We start from the raw sequence: 16,981 nt of genomic DNA on the forward strand, positions 1-16,981 counted from the left end.
TAGTTCTGCAAAACACAGTATCTAGTGCTGTAACCAGCGTCTTGTAGAAGTACAGGATACCTAAGCGTTGTGCACAACGTGTCTACTCGGTGAAGTCAGGAACTATGCGTCTTAAACACTTCCTGTTCTACTTCTTAATCATCTCTCCGTCGGTGCTACTCGGTGTAAACAGAGCGTGCAGTTCGTACAGTGTCATTTCTCAGTTTCTCGACTTATTCGCTGACAGCGCGGCGAAGAATAACGATCAGTGGGCCCTCTGCCATGCGACAGTCTTTTGGCGTCCCGCGTCGTCGCATGAGTTGTCCTAATACTTCAGTCACTTCACACCTAACGAACACAACATGCTAGATGCGATTTTCACATGGAAACTTTCACCTGGTCATCCCACTGCCTCCTCCTTCCATTCTCAATTTACCTTCTGATCGATATCCTATTAGATGCCCCACTGACCTCTCCCTACGTCTGAAAAGTGTATGCGATACCCTTTGTTCTGTGATAAGATTCGCTGACAACATTACTATCATCATTGAAACTGAGGAAGAATTTCAGGACCTGTTGATGAAATTAACTCACAAATGTACACGGAATGTGGAATCAGGATATACCACTCAAAGAATATGCTTATGAGTTGTAGGACTATTAATAGTGATAAACTCAACGTCTAAACTGGGGAGTACGAAGTAGACGACGTGAAGGACTTCTACCTTCTTCGATGCAAAATTACGTATGACGGACGAAACAAAGAGGGTAGAAGAACCTTTCTGGTACAAGCAAAGAGGGCATTCCTCACAAAGAGACGTCTTCTAGCTTCCAAAATAAGGAAAGTGAAATTTAGGAAACTCAGATTCGTTTCGAAATTAATTGTATAGTGGGGAGAAACCGGAGATGAGGCGAATCGAAGCGTTCGAGATAAGAAGCTAGAGAACCACGTTGAAAATTTAGTTAACAGTAAGAAATGATAGGTGTTCCACCGAAAGGGCGAGGAAACGAATATGTGGAAAACGCTGAAAAGACGAGGGGCCAGGATGATAGGGCACGTGTTGAGGCATCAGGGAATAACTTCCATGGTAGCAGTGGAAAATGTAGAAAGAAACGACTGTAGGGAAAGACAGACTGGACTATGTCAAACAAGTAGAGAAGGGCGTTGAGTGTAAGTGCTACTTCAAGATTTAGAGTTTGGCATAGGAATGGACGTCTTGGAGGATACCAACAAACCAGTCATAAGACTGGCCACTCATATACAGGGTGATTAGAAACAGTCTGAAAAGTTTGTAAGTGTACTGCAGGGTAGACTGTGTTGAGAAATAATTGTAAGGAAAAAATTTGATACGTTAATTGCCTTTCAAATTAGCCAATCAAGTAATTGCATGTGCAACATCAAGCATCCTCCCACTGACAGTGTCGCCAAACGTGGCCTTTCTTTGGTTTCCTCGGACACAACAAACTCAGCTTTTGCCCATCTGCCTTCCGAAAAAGGCGCGTTTTAACTGGTAATGAGCATTTCAACAAGTTGTAACTTGCAGAAAAGGAACCGTTGGGGACAAAGACCTAGCGGTCTATTAGCGTGACTATCTAGCGAAGGACGCCAGGGTATCAGGACACCTGGACACTCAACTCGAGTGAAGGTACGCAGATTCGGTGACAATCCTGTAAAAGCTGGTAACATCTTCAGAGGGTGTCTAAAGTCGTTTATCAAGGACTGCTTCGAATGCTTTGGATAACTGGATAGCAATATGTACATATATAGGTGGCATACGTAAGGTATAAAGAGGCAGTGCATTGGCGGAGCTGTCATTTGCACTTACATGATTCATGTGAAAAGCTGTCCGACGTGATTATGACCGCACGACGGAAATTAACAGGCTTTGAACGCGGAATTGTAGTTGAAGCTAGACACATGGGACAATCGCATTTCGCAAATTGTTAGCATATTCAATATCCAAGACCCAGAGTGTCAAGAGTGCACCGAGAATACCACATTTCAGCATTTTCTCTCACCACAGACAACTCAGTAGCCGACGGCATTCTCTTGATGACCGAGAACAGCGGCGTTTGCTTAGAGCTGCCAGTGATAACAGGCAAGCAACACTGCATGAAGTAACAGGAGGAATCAATGTGAGACGTACGACGGACGTATACGTTAATACAGTGTGGCGAAATTTGGCGTTAGTGGGCTATGGCAGAAAATGACTGACGCAAGTGCCTTTGCTAACAGCACGACATCACCTCCAGCACCTCTCCTGGACTCGTGGACTTGTCAGTTGGACCCTAGACGACTGGAAAACCGTGGCCTAGTCAGATGAGTCCCGAGTTCAGTTGTTAAAAGCTGATGGTAGGGTTCGACTGTGGCGCAGACCCCAGGAAACTACAGACCCAAGTTGCCAACAAGGCACTGTTCAAGGTGGTGGCATTTACATGGAACAGAATGGGTCCACTGGTCGAGCTGAGCCGACCATTTGCTGGAAATGATTATGTTCGACCACCTGGAGACCATTTCATGTTCCCAAACAACAATGGAATTTTTATTGATGACCATACGACATATCACTGGCCCACAATTGTTCGCGATTGCTTTGAAGAACGTTCTGGATGGTTCGAGCGAATGATTTGACACCCAGATTACCTGACTTGAATGCAACTGAATATTTAACGAACAAAATTGAGTGGTCACTTGGTGTACAAAATCCTGCAGCGGCAATCTCTCGCATGTATGGACGGCTATAGAGGCAGCATGGCTCAGTATTTATGCATGGATCTTCCAATGACTTGCCGAGTGCGTATCACATCGAGTTGCTGCAGAACGCTGGGCAAAACGAAATTCGACGCGCTGTTCGGAGGTATTCCATCACTTGCGTTCACAGTGGATAAAGGGCTCTTTAGAATGGTTTTGGTCGCCGATGGTAAAAGAAACCTCCAGATAAAGTGTTGATCGAATATCTTGGGTATTACTGCATAAATTGTAGGAATGTGTGGCTCAATTATACTGTTTTGATGTTCAGTTTACCCTTGAAAGTTGAGAGACTCTGATACATGGTTTCACTGACTACTAGGGTGTAATCAGCGATGCAATGAAGCATGCTTCTTGGGAATAAGCAGTAAATTGTGGTTGTTTTTTTTGTGTGTGTGATGAGTCACATGGTTGTAGGTTCAGTTGCATACTCGTCAAAGTGAATAAATGCTATTATACTGTCCCTTTCTCTCTGTACGCTATAGAAGGGATACTGCTTGCAGTTCTTAAACAAATTTCTGACCTCTAGACGATACGTAGAGTATGTTTTGCTAGCCATTCTTCTATAAACTGTGGGTTGAACTGATCGATTTTGTGGTGCTTCTCTGTCTGAAAACTACACGGACTGTATCTTATGAGAGTCCAGTTATGATTTTATGACATGTAGAAGTTTACTTTCAAATTTACCGATGGGTTTCCCCTTCAAACGTCGAATCACTGAAGCTGTTTTGCATATAGCGGCTCGGACATTTTCCATGTCCCTGAGATACATAGTGAGTATTTTTCCGACCGACGTAGCATAATAGGCCACTTAATCACATTCTTGTACTTCAAGTTTTCCTTGAGCATCTGGAGCGAGTAGTTTTACCGTGTGTTGCATATTGCTTAAGAATTTTATAGCATGTCTCTTTAGATGAGAGTGCTTTCGTTGATTTAATATGTTTTTCTCTTCTTTTGTACATTCTGGAAGGATACGGAATATTACATTTACATTCAATAGATGTCATTATAATTTCCAACGTTCTTCTTGCTACCCAGTTCCTATCACTCCTTCTTGGAAATAAACGGTAACCACTGTTTGTATTGCTTAAGACAGAAACAGTCATATTACAAACTCCGTTTGAAAATGGTTCAAATGGCTCTGAGCACTGTGGGTCGTAACTTCTGAGGTCATCAGTCCCATAGAACTTAGAACTACTTAAACTTAACTAACCTAAGGACATCACACACATCCATGCCCGAGGCAGGATTCGAACCTGCTACCGTAGCGGTCGCGCGGTTCCAGAATGTAGCGCCTATAACCGCTCGGCCACCTCGGCCGGCTGAACTCTGATCAAATTGCTTATAGCTGAAACAGAAGTAGAATTATGGAATCGCACACGTATGTGGCTGCTTACATATACTTTAACTTTCATTCTCCCATGAAGCTTGCATATAACACCCCTTAAAGAGATCTTACAACTAAATTTCGTTTGAACTTGTATCTGTGCCGGCCGGAGTGACCGAGCGGTTCTAGGCGCTACAGTCTGGAACCGCACGGCCCCTACGGTCGCAGGTTCGTATCCTGCATTGCGCATGGATGCGTGTGATGTCCTTAGGTTAGTTAGGTTTAAGTAGTTCTAAGTTCTAGGGGACTGATGACCTCAGGAGTTACGACCCATAGTGCTCAGAGGCATTTGAACCATTTTGTACCTGTAATGCGACTATTCTTATGGAAAGGATATTGATTATTATGAATCACATATACTAATATTGTCTGCAGCTTAAATTCCGACCAACTTTTTGCTAAGCGTACCAACAATAAAATCGGCCTATGGTGAAGTGCCGTCGTTGGCTGGAGTGGCCGAGCGGTTCTAGGCGCTACAGTCTGGAACCGTGCGACTGTTACGGTCGCAGGTTCGAATCCTGCCTCGGGCATGGGTGTGTGTGATGTCCTTAGGTTACTTAGGTTTAAGTGGTTCTAAATCCTAAGGAACTTAAGACCTCAGAAGCTAGGTCCCATAGTGCTCAGAACCATTTGAACTATTTTTGAAGTGCCGTCGTTACCAGTGCACATGTGTCGTAAATACCTGCAGTGCACAGACGTTCCCTACTACTAATCTTAATGCTTATAGCTTTCTATTGTAGACTGAGGTTAAATGACTCGTCCCAATGTGGACATTTACGTCGGTACTTCCACTCCCGTCGGCCGTCACATTACGCTCAGGCGCTGCGGCTGTGGCCTGGTCACATGTGGGTCAGTGGACTGCATCTTATCAGGCAGTGCATGTCTGCATCTCGCAAGCGCTCCGTACTGTCGAGTGGACATTGATCTGGCTGCTTGTCTCTTCGTATCTGCTGAGATAGGGAACGCCTACAAAGCAAGTAAATGTCACTGAACTCCTCAGACGTTTTTCTTTCAAAGTTACGTCACTCCTAGTGTTCTAGAACAACGGGAGTGAAATCTTGTATGGGAGGATTTAACTTGTCAAAACAGTGACATGGAAATAACGGTAAGGCTCTCGATTCTTACATCATCAGGAACAGGTGGGGCCAATAGGCCACCTGGAATATCAAAAAACCGGAAATTCAGAAAAATATTGTATGAAGTAAGTCAAAGGCCATTAACAATCTTTTTTTGTTACGTAAAGATACGAATTATTATTCACCGAAACAACAACTAACTTTGTTTCGAGCAACAATCGTAAATCGTTTATGTCCAAAAGCGTCACACAGATGTTTTACTAGCGTAATTCAGTCGAAGTTGTGTACAACTTGCGTTCAAAGCAAATCATCAATCTTTCAGCCGCGTTGGCGCCTTTATGTGTGTCATGATGTCTTCAGGCTCAGTGCCAACTTAATCCATCATCACCTTTGTCACTGTCACCCGACCAACAGAGATAATTTCGTCTTCAGATATCATTTATATATTACATATTGCCAACCACAGCAAGTACCCAGAAGTCACCTACCTTATTAGTAAAATATACGTAAGTCTTCATTATTCTGCAACTACTCGTTGTAAAGTCAGACAGCATAACACTGGCAGACTTAATAACATTACAATATTCTGATGCAAAATTTTACAGTGATTAGCATTGTTTTCACAAGCAACATTGATATGCTCTTACTGAGGTGATTATAACGCCACTAAATTCTATAATTTTGAATTTTGGTGCACCGACTCTAATATCTTTCCGATACATTTTCTTAATTTTACGGTTTTTTTTTTTTTTTTTTTTTTTTTTTTTTTTTTTTTTTTTTTTTTTTACAGATCAAAATCGGTTATAATAGCAATTAGTACGAACAATTGTGATCTGGTTCTTTTATTCTGATTATCCTTATTATATTCAAATAGCTTTTTTGTATAATATTAGTCTCAGATATACACTTCATCTGTGAATGAATGACAGTGAGCGACCGGCCGGAGTGGCCGAGCGGTTATAGACGCTTCAGTTTGGAACCGCGCGACCGCTACGATCGCAGGTTCGAATCCTGCCTCGGATATGGATGTGTGTGATGTCCTTAGGTTAATTAGGTTTAAGTAGTTCTAAGTTCTAGGGGACTGATGACCTCAGATGTTAAGTCCCATAGTGCTCAGAGCCATTTGAACCTTTTGACAGCGACAGGAAGGATATACAAACAATAAATGCCACAGCAGTTGCAAATAGCAGACATACGGCTTCGATATTTCATTCAAATAACCACTTCATTACAAGTCAAACAGGCCATTAACATGCAGTTTGTCTCTGTACCAAAAGATAGAATATTTAACCACTGAGAATAGGCTCAACATTCGCTGAGTTCGCCTAAGCTCTGCGTAAGCCTGTTATTTAAAATCTCTGCCGTCGACCTATACCGAAACGAGGAACATGAGCGTCTTACACAACGTCAGCAATTAGGTAGTTGAATTCATAACACAGTCTCTGACTGGACAAGAAATTCTGCTCAGCCAATTTAGGAAAATAACGGAATACTTGACCCTGGAAGCCCGAACACAGAATTTAAATCTCTCTCCTCCGGAATGCAACTCCAGTCCATTATCCACAGCACAACCGCGCTCCACAATCTGTACGACTTTAGCAGAGGACCAAGATGCCTCTGCAATAGTGGTATCTGTCTTTAGCAGCGGATATCCCTTCAGCACCAACACCACATAATCACAGAAAACCACGGTTGCTCGTCTCGAGGCGAATGTGTTTACTGTTGGTTGCGTACATAGGCTCTGTACACTAGACAGTAGTGTGAGGAGGGGGAGGGGGGGGAGAGTGAGGGAAAGGCGAGGGGGTGGGGGATTGCGACACCGATCACCACTCTAAAAAGAAAGATAAGTACGCTTAACCCTTCCCTGCCCGACAGTACTTAAAACTCCCATTCACTTTCTATAGACATAAAACAGAGGACAGAAGACATCGACGGACTGTCGAACCGTAGTCATAAGAGCTTGAGCTCTGATGACATAAAAGTACATTATTGTAAATGATTTGATGTTTACACTGTGGTTTCGTATTCCTTTAATTAATGTAAACAGATATTACTGATTCAGTAAGTAAATAACCCGATCAGAAACGATGAATATCTTCTGACAGGATTCAGAAGTCCCACTTGCGATTTACAAATGAAGTAAAAAAATATATCTTTTACAATGCACTACTCAGTTTTTAGTTGCTTTCGTAAAATTCTTCTCAAATAATAAATCCTATGCCACTGTTTTCATAGTTGGGGCAGGAGAGGCTTGAATTTGGTTAAGGAACAACGTCATTGAACTATGAATCGTCCTTATCTCAAATGAGCCATAGTAACCAACAACACGCTTTCTGACATACGTCACATCAATGTGCTGTCTATGTGGCATCAAGTGTGAGCACATACAACACTTAGGGTTTAGTGTTCTTATTCTGAGCTACCTATTTCCGCGTGCTTCACTGTTTTGGATGCAGAATTCTATTTCTGTGTTCATTTTCGATAAATTATTTCTTTTTGAAACAGCAGTTGTATAGCTGCATTTTGTTTTCATTTCGTTTCTTTGCATTTTCATTTCTTTTCCCGACAACTTGATAGTGTACATCAAGAAGCGCTTGAGGGTGGGGCTGCGAACCAAAAATTAGTCACGAAAAAATGAAGTGCAATTAGATCAAAATAAGCAAATCTCCTACACATAGCCATTTACTGCTCCTATTAAAATCTGTTTGCTTGGATAATTCCACTTTCGATGTGTTATAATGATTTATTTCACCTCTTATTGGATAACACCTTCAGATATTTCGTTGATTCTATTTTATTAACCATTTCGAAATTATAGACCTTCTTCTACTGAAGTGCTTGTGGCAGTGCAACTCAACAGAAACATGAAAGTACATAAAGTGATCCAAAGCGTAACCAATCCGAAAATGAGTAGCCTACTGCAAGCAGAGAATAGGCCATTTCTTCAGTGCACCATATTTTACGGCTACAGTAGCACTACAGATTTTAGATGTAATTGCTTTTTGGATCACCCTCTATTTCACCGTTAATATTACTGAGCTGCCAAAAGCACCTCTCAAGATCAAGTTTATAAATTCCAAATCGACCATGTGTATTAAATATCAATAATAAACAACTGACAGGATTACCCAATAACAGCGTATTAATGAAAAACATCCATAAAGATGAATCTCACCAATATTTTTTTATCCTTTCCTCAGTATCCCGCATTTGTACAAATTACCACTTTTACTTTCTGTTCCAATTAAACTCAGTTTGATTCTTCTACAATAGGTCTCATCATAAAGTTTTAATCATGACCTAAAAAAAGTTTAAAAATTAATTTTTGTGTTTTTGCTGTGCATGTTAGCATTCCTGGTCCACATTGTGGTTCCCGTGACGCAATAAAATTGCAAGACCATTGAAAAGATGGAAATAGATGTGAATCAAGTCAACGGTAACTGTTTTCTCAAAGAAATATATATCTTACCTTTAGGTATTACTATTAGGTACCTACCTGTTGTTTCACGTTTCCCATTATTTTTAGGCTCAAGAAACTTCAGTCTTCCATCCTTCGCAATGCTCACTTTGTTGACCTGAAATACACAAACATGAGTGGGGTCTTCACTTCTGTCTAAATTGGAGGTATCTTATTTTCTCTGTGACATTGTAGGCAGGCTAGTCATCACTGAAGAAACATAGCGACGATGACATTTAACTAGAGTCAAAATGTTGCATATCGGCGAATGATCACACTAGAAATAATTACTTTGAGCATATACTAATGTATGTGGTATAACAGCCTGCACCATTTAAGGCATTGACTTAGAACCTGAGAGTTGTGAGTATCACAACGTCTAAATGATAACAAAAGCTTTGTGTTCTGCTTTACGGCAGGTCTTGTCATGGGGGAAGCCTCGTCAGAGAGATCCACCGCATGAGCGTCTAGGGAAGTGATTCCAGTGGTGGTTTCCCTTTGCCTTCCACTGTTGATGATGAAATGATAATGAGGACAACACCCAGTCCCTGAACAGAGAAAAATCTGCGAAGCAGCCGGAAATCCAACCCAGGCCCCTTCGCGTGACAGACCGCCTCGCTGACCACTCAGCTATCGGGGCAGACAATAAGTGCTACCCTCCATCTCTTAGTTAAGTCATGGTAATGAAGTGGAGTTTGTGTGCCAATCAGTTGTATGGAAGTGTGCAGTACTGTGGGTCGATGTGTCAATGTGACAGAAAGGGCCTACTGCAATTGTGAACCCGTGACCATCTTGTGAGTAGTAGGATGGAGCGATATGGAACGATTTCTGAGACAAGCCAGTCACTTGGTCATAATAGCCTCCATAAAAAATATAAAAATAAAAATAAAAAAACAACGAGAGAGGGGGGGGGGGGAGAAACAGAGATATCCCTCTTAAGTTACAGGGGTTGGACAAAAGTATGGAAATATGGAAACACCGCAAAAAATGCTTGTTTGAATGTTAGATGCCTGCCAAGACCACAGATGCCACTTTTATATCCGACCAACCAAACGGCACTGTCAGTCATGGTCAGAACAGTGTTCTGTGTGGTGGTGAGTGCAGTATATCAGACTATAGAGCTTTTGAGGATGGGCAAGTTGTTGGTGCTTATATGGTGGGTGTTTCCATAACAAAGATACCATAAAGGTTCCAAGAGGCTCTGTACCGAATACCGAATATTTATACTGCATATAGATAATTCGGAAATCCATCATCTTTTAAGTGACAATGTGGATGGAAGTGTGTGTTGAGTGATTGTGACAGATGATCATTGAAGAGGATTGTAACAAAAAGTAAGAGGATGACAGCTGCAAAACTGCAGGACGAACTGGAATTCCAAAACTACACATAAGTGATGCAAATGCATGTAACAGGAAAACATGGTGCCTAAGCCAAAATTTTTGACTATGGGACAATGGAAGTTTACATCTAGCATATGCTTGCTGCCAAAGGTGAAACATGATGGGGGCTCAGTGATGATTTGGGCAGCCATATCGTGATATGTCGAATAACTAGCAAGGATTACGTGACCATTTTGGCTGACCAGCTCCATCTCAAGGTTCAATTTGTGTTCCCTCCATTGGTGCACTGCTGTAAGTTATTTGAATTCGTTATACAGGTATTGCACATCTGATTTACGATATAGGGACTGAATCGTCTCGGAATTACCTTTCTTCCATAGAATCCTATTTAAGGTCCTACAAAAACAATACAGGCTACTTATCATAGTACACCAGTGAGATTTTAAATCTCTGGTCATTACAGCAGTGTTAGCATTTTGAAACATAAATGAGGGAAAGCATATCTAGTGGGGTGGTTATTATCACATGCAAATGCAATTCTTAATAGTCATGTCATGCAGAAGTCGTAGGAACATGCCAATTTTTTAGTTGTGGGAAAAGGTTTCCACTAAAGAAGAATAGTGACGGATAGGCACAAGTTGGAAAAATTGCCAAATTGTAAAGTAACAATTACAGATACATAACTGCTGATGACAGCAAACAATTTGCATTTCAAAATCATGAAGATCCATTTGTTGTATGTTATGAAGACTCTAACATTTATAGGACATTTATTAATGAGAAGAATGTAGGGAAATGCAGTACCATATGGCAGTGTTCTAAGTTCCTATATAATGCACAAATGACTAGAGCATATACTCTTATTGGACTGGATAACGTTTCTATTACACGTCCAGTCTGATTTGGTACTTAACTGACATGGATAGTTCAGTGTTATTGTCTAAGATCATGTGTTGCATTTTCCTCTGCGGCTATACTTCGCCTTTTAGTATTACATTAAAACATAATCATTCCACAAATATCGCATAAGTCTAATTTGGGACTACTTTGTCATATAGGTCTGTAAAATCATTTTGTTCGTAACAGGAACCTTAAACGACACTAGGAGTTGCATGAAAGATGTGATTATCAGTTTTTCTTTGGGATGACACCAGCAACAAATTGTAAAAACGAAGTTGCAAATACCTACCGAAACACTACAGAAAATGAACCCAACGGCTCTGAGTAGGGGTAGTCTGTATCTCTGACCGCCACACAAACGAGCAAATTACTAGAGATAAGTACAATTGTTGACTTTTCTCTTCCATGAGAAGGACAATGTTACAGTGAGAGAAATCCTGGAAAGCAATCTGAGGAGATATAAAAGCCCTATTGCAACTGAGGAAAAAAATGTATGCTTCTGTGCATTGTAAAACGAGGTGGGAGCGTTATTTGTAGTATCTAAGCTTGTATGTCAAGTATTATAGACCCTACTGTGTTTACACAATGTGTAGATAGCCTCTTTATATACACCCACCACACCCACACTGTAACAAGAGAATATGATGGCGTATGTGGTGTGACATCCAGCTGCCCACGATCAGTCTGCCATGAGAGAATGACGAATTTTAGTACATAGTACAGCCATAATGAAATCGGTTACCTTACAGTTCTCACTACGGAAAAATATGCCAGGATGATGAAATGTTGAATATGCCTCTTTCTGGGAATAAACTCAGTGACTAATAGACAAGTTATAATAAAACTATTAGAGTTTGTTTAACACTGCTAACTGCAACATCCCTGCATGGTGACCCAACCACGAAGGCCCATTGTTGAAGGTATGTTAGATGAGAATATGCTTGAGACATGATGATAGTAGCACACCAGTGGTCAGAGCCATTCGTGACTCAGCCTTCAAGTCCGGCAGCTACAGCGGCCTGGGAGGGGCACTGTTGGCAAAGGCAGCGGCCAATGATACCTGCAGTGCTGAACCGTGCAAAGAAACGGCGGCCCTCACCAGTCTGGCACAATGATGGGAGCGGCACTGGGGCAGGCTTTGGGTCGACAACACACATTCTTTGCTTGTTTTAAATAACGACATCTTTATCGTTCCTGTTCTGTCCTGGTGGTGATGGTCTTAGTTAAAGGTTCCCTTATAACTGTCTAGGTAATTTAGTTTTAGATGGAAGTAGAACTACTCCTAGTAAATCACTGTGCTGTTCAAATCAGCCTTTGGGTTTATGGTAGCCTTGTTTAAGATTCAGAATAAAAGTAATACATAACGCGCTCTGGTATTCAATACAGTGAAGAGCTATGAGAAGCACATAATTTAACTTGAAAAGTAAATCTTTAGTATCAGTGAAGTCATGCAGAAGTAAGGATACGGGACAAAAAATCAAACAACTCGAGCAGACATCATACTAATTCTGTCTAACACCACCTCTAGCCTCGCTAATGGTGCAACAGGCCAAGATCGTGCCTAAGCTGCTTCAGGACTGCTGAACTCAGCTGAATCATTGATGATTATATCCGACAGAGCTAGGTTATTGTAAGGATGTTGTTCTACACAGTCCCAAACATTGACTATGGCATTAAGATTGGGCGATTTAACACACCTATCGAGAGTGTGCATGCAGCCCTGCGAACACTGATCTTGTCATCTCACAACACTTGGTGACAGACAATTTTTAAAAATATACTTCCTCGTTCTTCATGATGGCTTCAATGGCTGGGTGAAAACATGGTACAAAAGGCAACACCAAAACATCACAAGAACACTTGTGACGTGAATTACACCGTTCAGCCCCTGTACGTTGTGATCTTTCTATTACCATGTTTCCTACATCAGTTACACGGGTGCCAGTGACACACCTTTCCTTGTAGACATTTAGGACACACTACGCTTGTTCTGCACAAACAATCAACTTCATTAACGAGAGGGGTAGGGTTGAGCAGTTTCTGTGTCAATGGACCCATTGTTCTCCTTATGTAAACAAACCACTCATAGTGCTCGTACGTTACGTTCATGTAAGTCTAATTTATGACCAAAATGTAAACAAACCAGTAACTTGGCTGGATCCCTTAAGTAAACAAAAGGCCACCATATGCTGTTAGCTTTATCCAAATTACTACAATTTATGGCCCAAAAATTGATCACTGCATTTGCTTAGCTAACCTAATTTATCACCTACCAAAAATAGTCGACACATTATGGCATCACTATTACATTGCTCAAGTTCAGTCCTACAACAGGGCTTGTAAAAACGACAAGAAATTAAAATAATTGAAGTAGAAAGATATGTAAGTACACAGATATGTAAGTACACAGATATGTAAGTACACGCACTGTAGATCACGCACAAGACATCACTAACTGACTCTAATATCCCACGTTTACACAATTACCTTAACTTGTGGTGTTAGCATGAACCACTAGGAATTTGTCACATTAAATTATCCAGAGAGAAAATCTGAAGCCAAAAGTAATGCTTCTGGTGGGAGCAGTGTTGCCACACTGAAAATGGTTAGTAATGTGCGAACTTTTCAAACAATTAGTCGAATGAAACGTACAGCGCTGACCACTGATCGACTGCAAACTTTGGATCCATAGTTTGGCAATTAACCACTCAGCCACCGAGTTAAGCCAGGAAAATCTATGGTGGATTAAAATTGCACGTCGGACCTCTGACCTAGATTTCTACCTTATACTGGAAACGTTTGTGTGAGTAGGCTACAAATCGACTAATCCTTGGTCTCTCTCCACTTAGATGCTACCTTCAACACGTAAGGAACCAGTGAGTAATGATTAGAATTAAAACATGCTATGGTAATCCACAGAGAAATATGAAGAAAGTAATCCTCCTGTGGGAGCAGCGTTGCTGTACCGAATGTAGGTTAGTAGGGTGCGAACTTATCACACAGTTCGTCACTATCTGGATGACAGTAGGTCGTTAAACGCCCACAACTCAGCAGTGAGGTCGCTGACCCAACCTGAAGTTGGATTCATTCCGAGTAAGGGGCAGAGCACCTTACTTTATCATAATCTTCCATACAAGTGTTTCTGAGTAGCTTATGAGCAAATGAAGGCCGTTGAGATAACAACAATCTGTGATAAGCAGATATTATTGCGAGGGTAAGGGTACTAATGAATTATATGACTTGCAGATAGAATAACTTCTTACGTAAAGAGCACAAATAGCATTAAATCGTGATTTCACTTAAATGATCAACGAAACGCTGAGCATTAAATGAAAGAGTCCGGTAGCAGTTTCGATTTCGTTGTATAGTGACGTAGTGAGAATATTCTGTCGCTTTCCGAAGTCATGTTCATGCAAGTCTAATTTATGACCCAAATGTGAACAAACCAGTCACTTTTGGCTGAAATTTTAGTTGGTCATAAGGTATCAAAAAGTCCTTGTAAAACTTAGTGGATCTACGTGCGGAAACTATCCCTTGTCTGGTCCATATCCGGACAGCAATACTTTCTGACAGAGACTCATACTTCTTGGCAAAGAAACATACAGTGTTAATGTCGAGGATTACTCAGGAGGGCTAAGTATTTTCGCATTAAGGACTGTTGTTAAATAACGACGCAAGCTACTTTATAACAACTTCTTGTGACCAGCTTCAGTTACTTGCTTTTTAAAAATGGTTCTCAGGTCTGAAAATCACCTTTATTAAACCTCAGTGTCGCCACCGACCGCACTCATCAAACGTTACTCGCCATTGACGTGATTGTCCTTGATCAGTCTGTGTATGACTTAACAGTCCTTTGCAAGAAAACTTTTGGATATAGCCCATAATAATTTCGGTTCTTTCAAAGAAGAAATTTTCCGCCATATGCAAGCCACGATTAATGTCTCATTCGCACATATTGTTTCGGTATTTCGTGTGCCATCTTCAATTATTTTCTTTATTATTCTGCTTTACACATTGTTATGTCTTCATCTTGAGATCATATTCATTTTTCTGATCGAGTTTTCTACAGTGATGCCAACTTGAGTGTGAAATTCTTTCAATGTTGCTCACGGTTTGCCCCATTCTTTGGGTTTGCACTAGTTTCATCAGTAACTATGACGTACTTTGTATCGTAATGGGTTCATGGTATATTTGAACGTGTGTGTGTTAGTATCGTTTTCCTGTATAGACATTTTCTGATTGTTTATTCTTGTTAATGTAGACTCCTTCGAGGATGGCCAGTGTGTGATATGCGTAAGAGAAGTGATTCAATAAAATATATTTCTTTGTAAGATAAAATAATTGTTTTATATAGGTGCAACCGTTACCCCTGCACCTCATGTCATTTTGAAAATGAACCAGCATGTTTGTTTTGCTGATAACATTGTATCGATAGTCTAATGTGCAGCTAAACTTCATCAACAACTTGGGTACAGAAAGTTAAAAAGTAACTTGAAAATCAGTTACAACACGATTCAAAAACATGTAATCAACGTGCTGAAAGAGAATAGAATAAATTAATAACGAACTTATAGCTCAGTATATAAGCTTTTGTCTCTTCAAGTAAGGCAGTATCGGTTGCAAAATCTTATTTATTTAAAGCGCTATCCCTTGTCGGTACGTGATATTGCGTCAGTGGGACTGACTCCAACCCTTCGTTTGGACATAATAAATCATTACACCTCATCAATTTCTCCTTACCCATGTGATCACTGCCCTTCAAACGTTCCCTCGTAACACTTCCGTATCGAGGGTTTGCTTGAGACATTCCCCTAGGCTCAACCTTCCGAAGTCCTCATCTTCCTGAGTGGCTATTATTGCATCCTTTGACACAGACACCTACCATCCGGCAGAGTTATCTACACTAATGTAAATCATCCGTTCTCCATTAATTTCCTTCTCATACGCCAAAATCCTGCGGATAAAACAATACGAGCTGTCCAACTCTTCATTGCTTAAGAGGGGTTGAACCACATATAATGTTTCCCTCTGCAAATCGGAATCCCCTGAAACTTACACAATCTTTCCCGTACCTGCTGGCATTTCATCTTATTGAACGATCTTTACTGAAAACGTACTCGGTTTAGTTAGTCTCACCCCCATGACAGGTGAACCTTGCGATATTGCCTCGGTTGCCAGTGTTCGCCAGTCGAAACAAAGTCTCACTGAGTTCCACTGTGCTTTACAAAAGATCAATTTTAGCATGATGTTTGAGGAGAAAATGTAGTCAGGTAATCACTGTATAACTTTCGCCTACGCATGACAACATCTACATGCGTTCCCAATCGAAAACTACAGTACTGCCGTACGCAATAATACCACCATCTTATCGCCAACATCACTTAAGCTATACCGTGGTGGCCCTAGTGCTCTCTTTCCAGTGAGGTCCAGACTGATAACGGACACATTCGCACCAGTGTCCACCAAAAGTCTCTGATCCCTGCCGCCTACTAACCGCTCTGAGCTGGATTCCGTCTGTGCACAAACTTGTGCGGTATTACGGTCTATCGGGACTGCCTTCCGAAAGTTGGAGTACTGCCGTTTGCATTTAACGGCTGCTTCCCTTGCCCGACCTTCCCACCCTTCCTACCTCCACACTCAAATGTCCGGTGGCCCACTATGCCATATGCATAGAACTCTGGTTGCTTACACGGCTTCCGTAACATGTCCCTCCCGACCACTTCTGTAACACTTGACTTCAGAGGCAAATATGTGGTGGACCACTCTCTGCGTTCTGCCCATATCCACATCCTCTACAAGTGTTGGAAACCTAAGAGCTGACTCTAAGTCCTCTGTGTTTTCCATCCGTACCCTCCTGTTCTGATTTTGATGCCGCTGGCACAACCCACTCCTGGAAAGTATGTGCTTTTCTCACTGTCTCGTGGTAGGCACCATATGCGTGCTTTGGTGTCCATCAACAAACGCAATCTAGGACCACACAGTGTTACATCATCTGACCACCCATACGCCCCAGCAGCGTCACTAAATCCTTAACGAAAATTGTGACGTCCTCTGTTGCCTTGACTGATTAAGTATTAATCAGTGCCACCA

This window comes from Schistocerca americana, chromosome 2 (assembly GCF_021461395.2).
Source record: "Schistocerca americana isolate TAMUIC-IGC-003095 chromosome 2, iqSchAmer2.1, whole genome shotgun sequence".
Classification (NCBI taxonomy): Eukaryota; Metazoa; Arthropoda; class Insecta; order Orthoptera; family Acrididae; genus Schistocerca; species Schistocerca americana.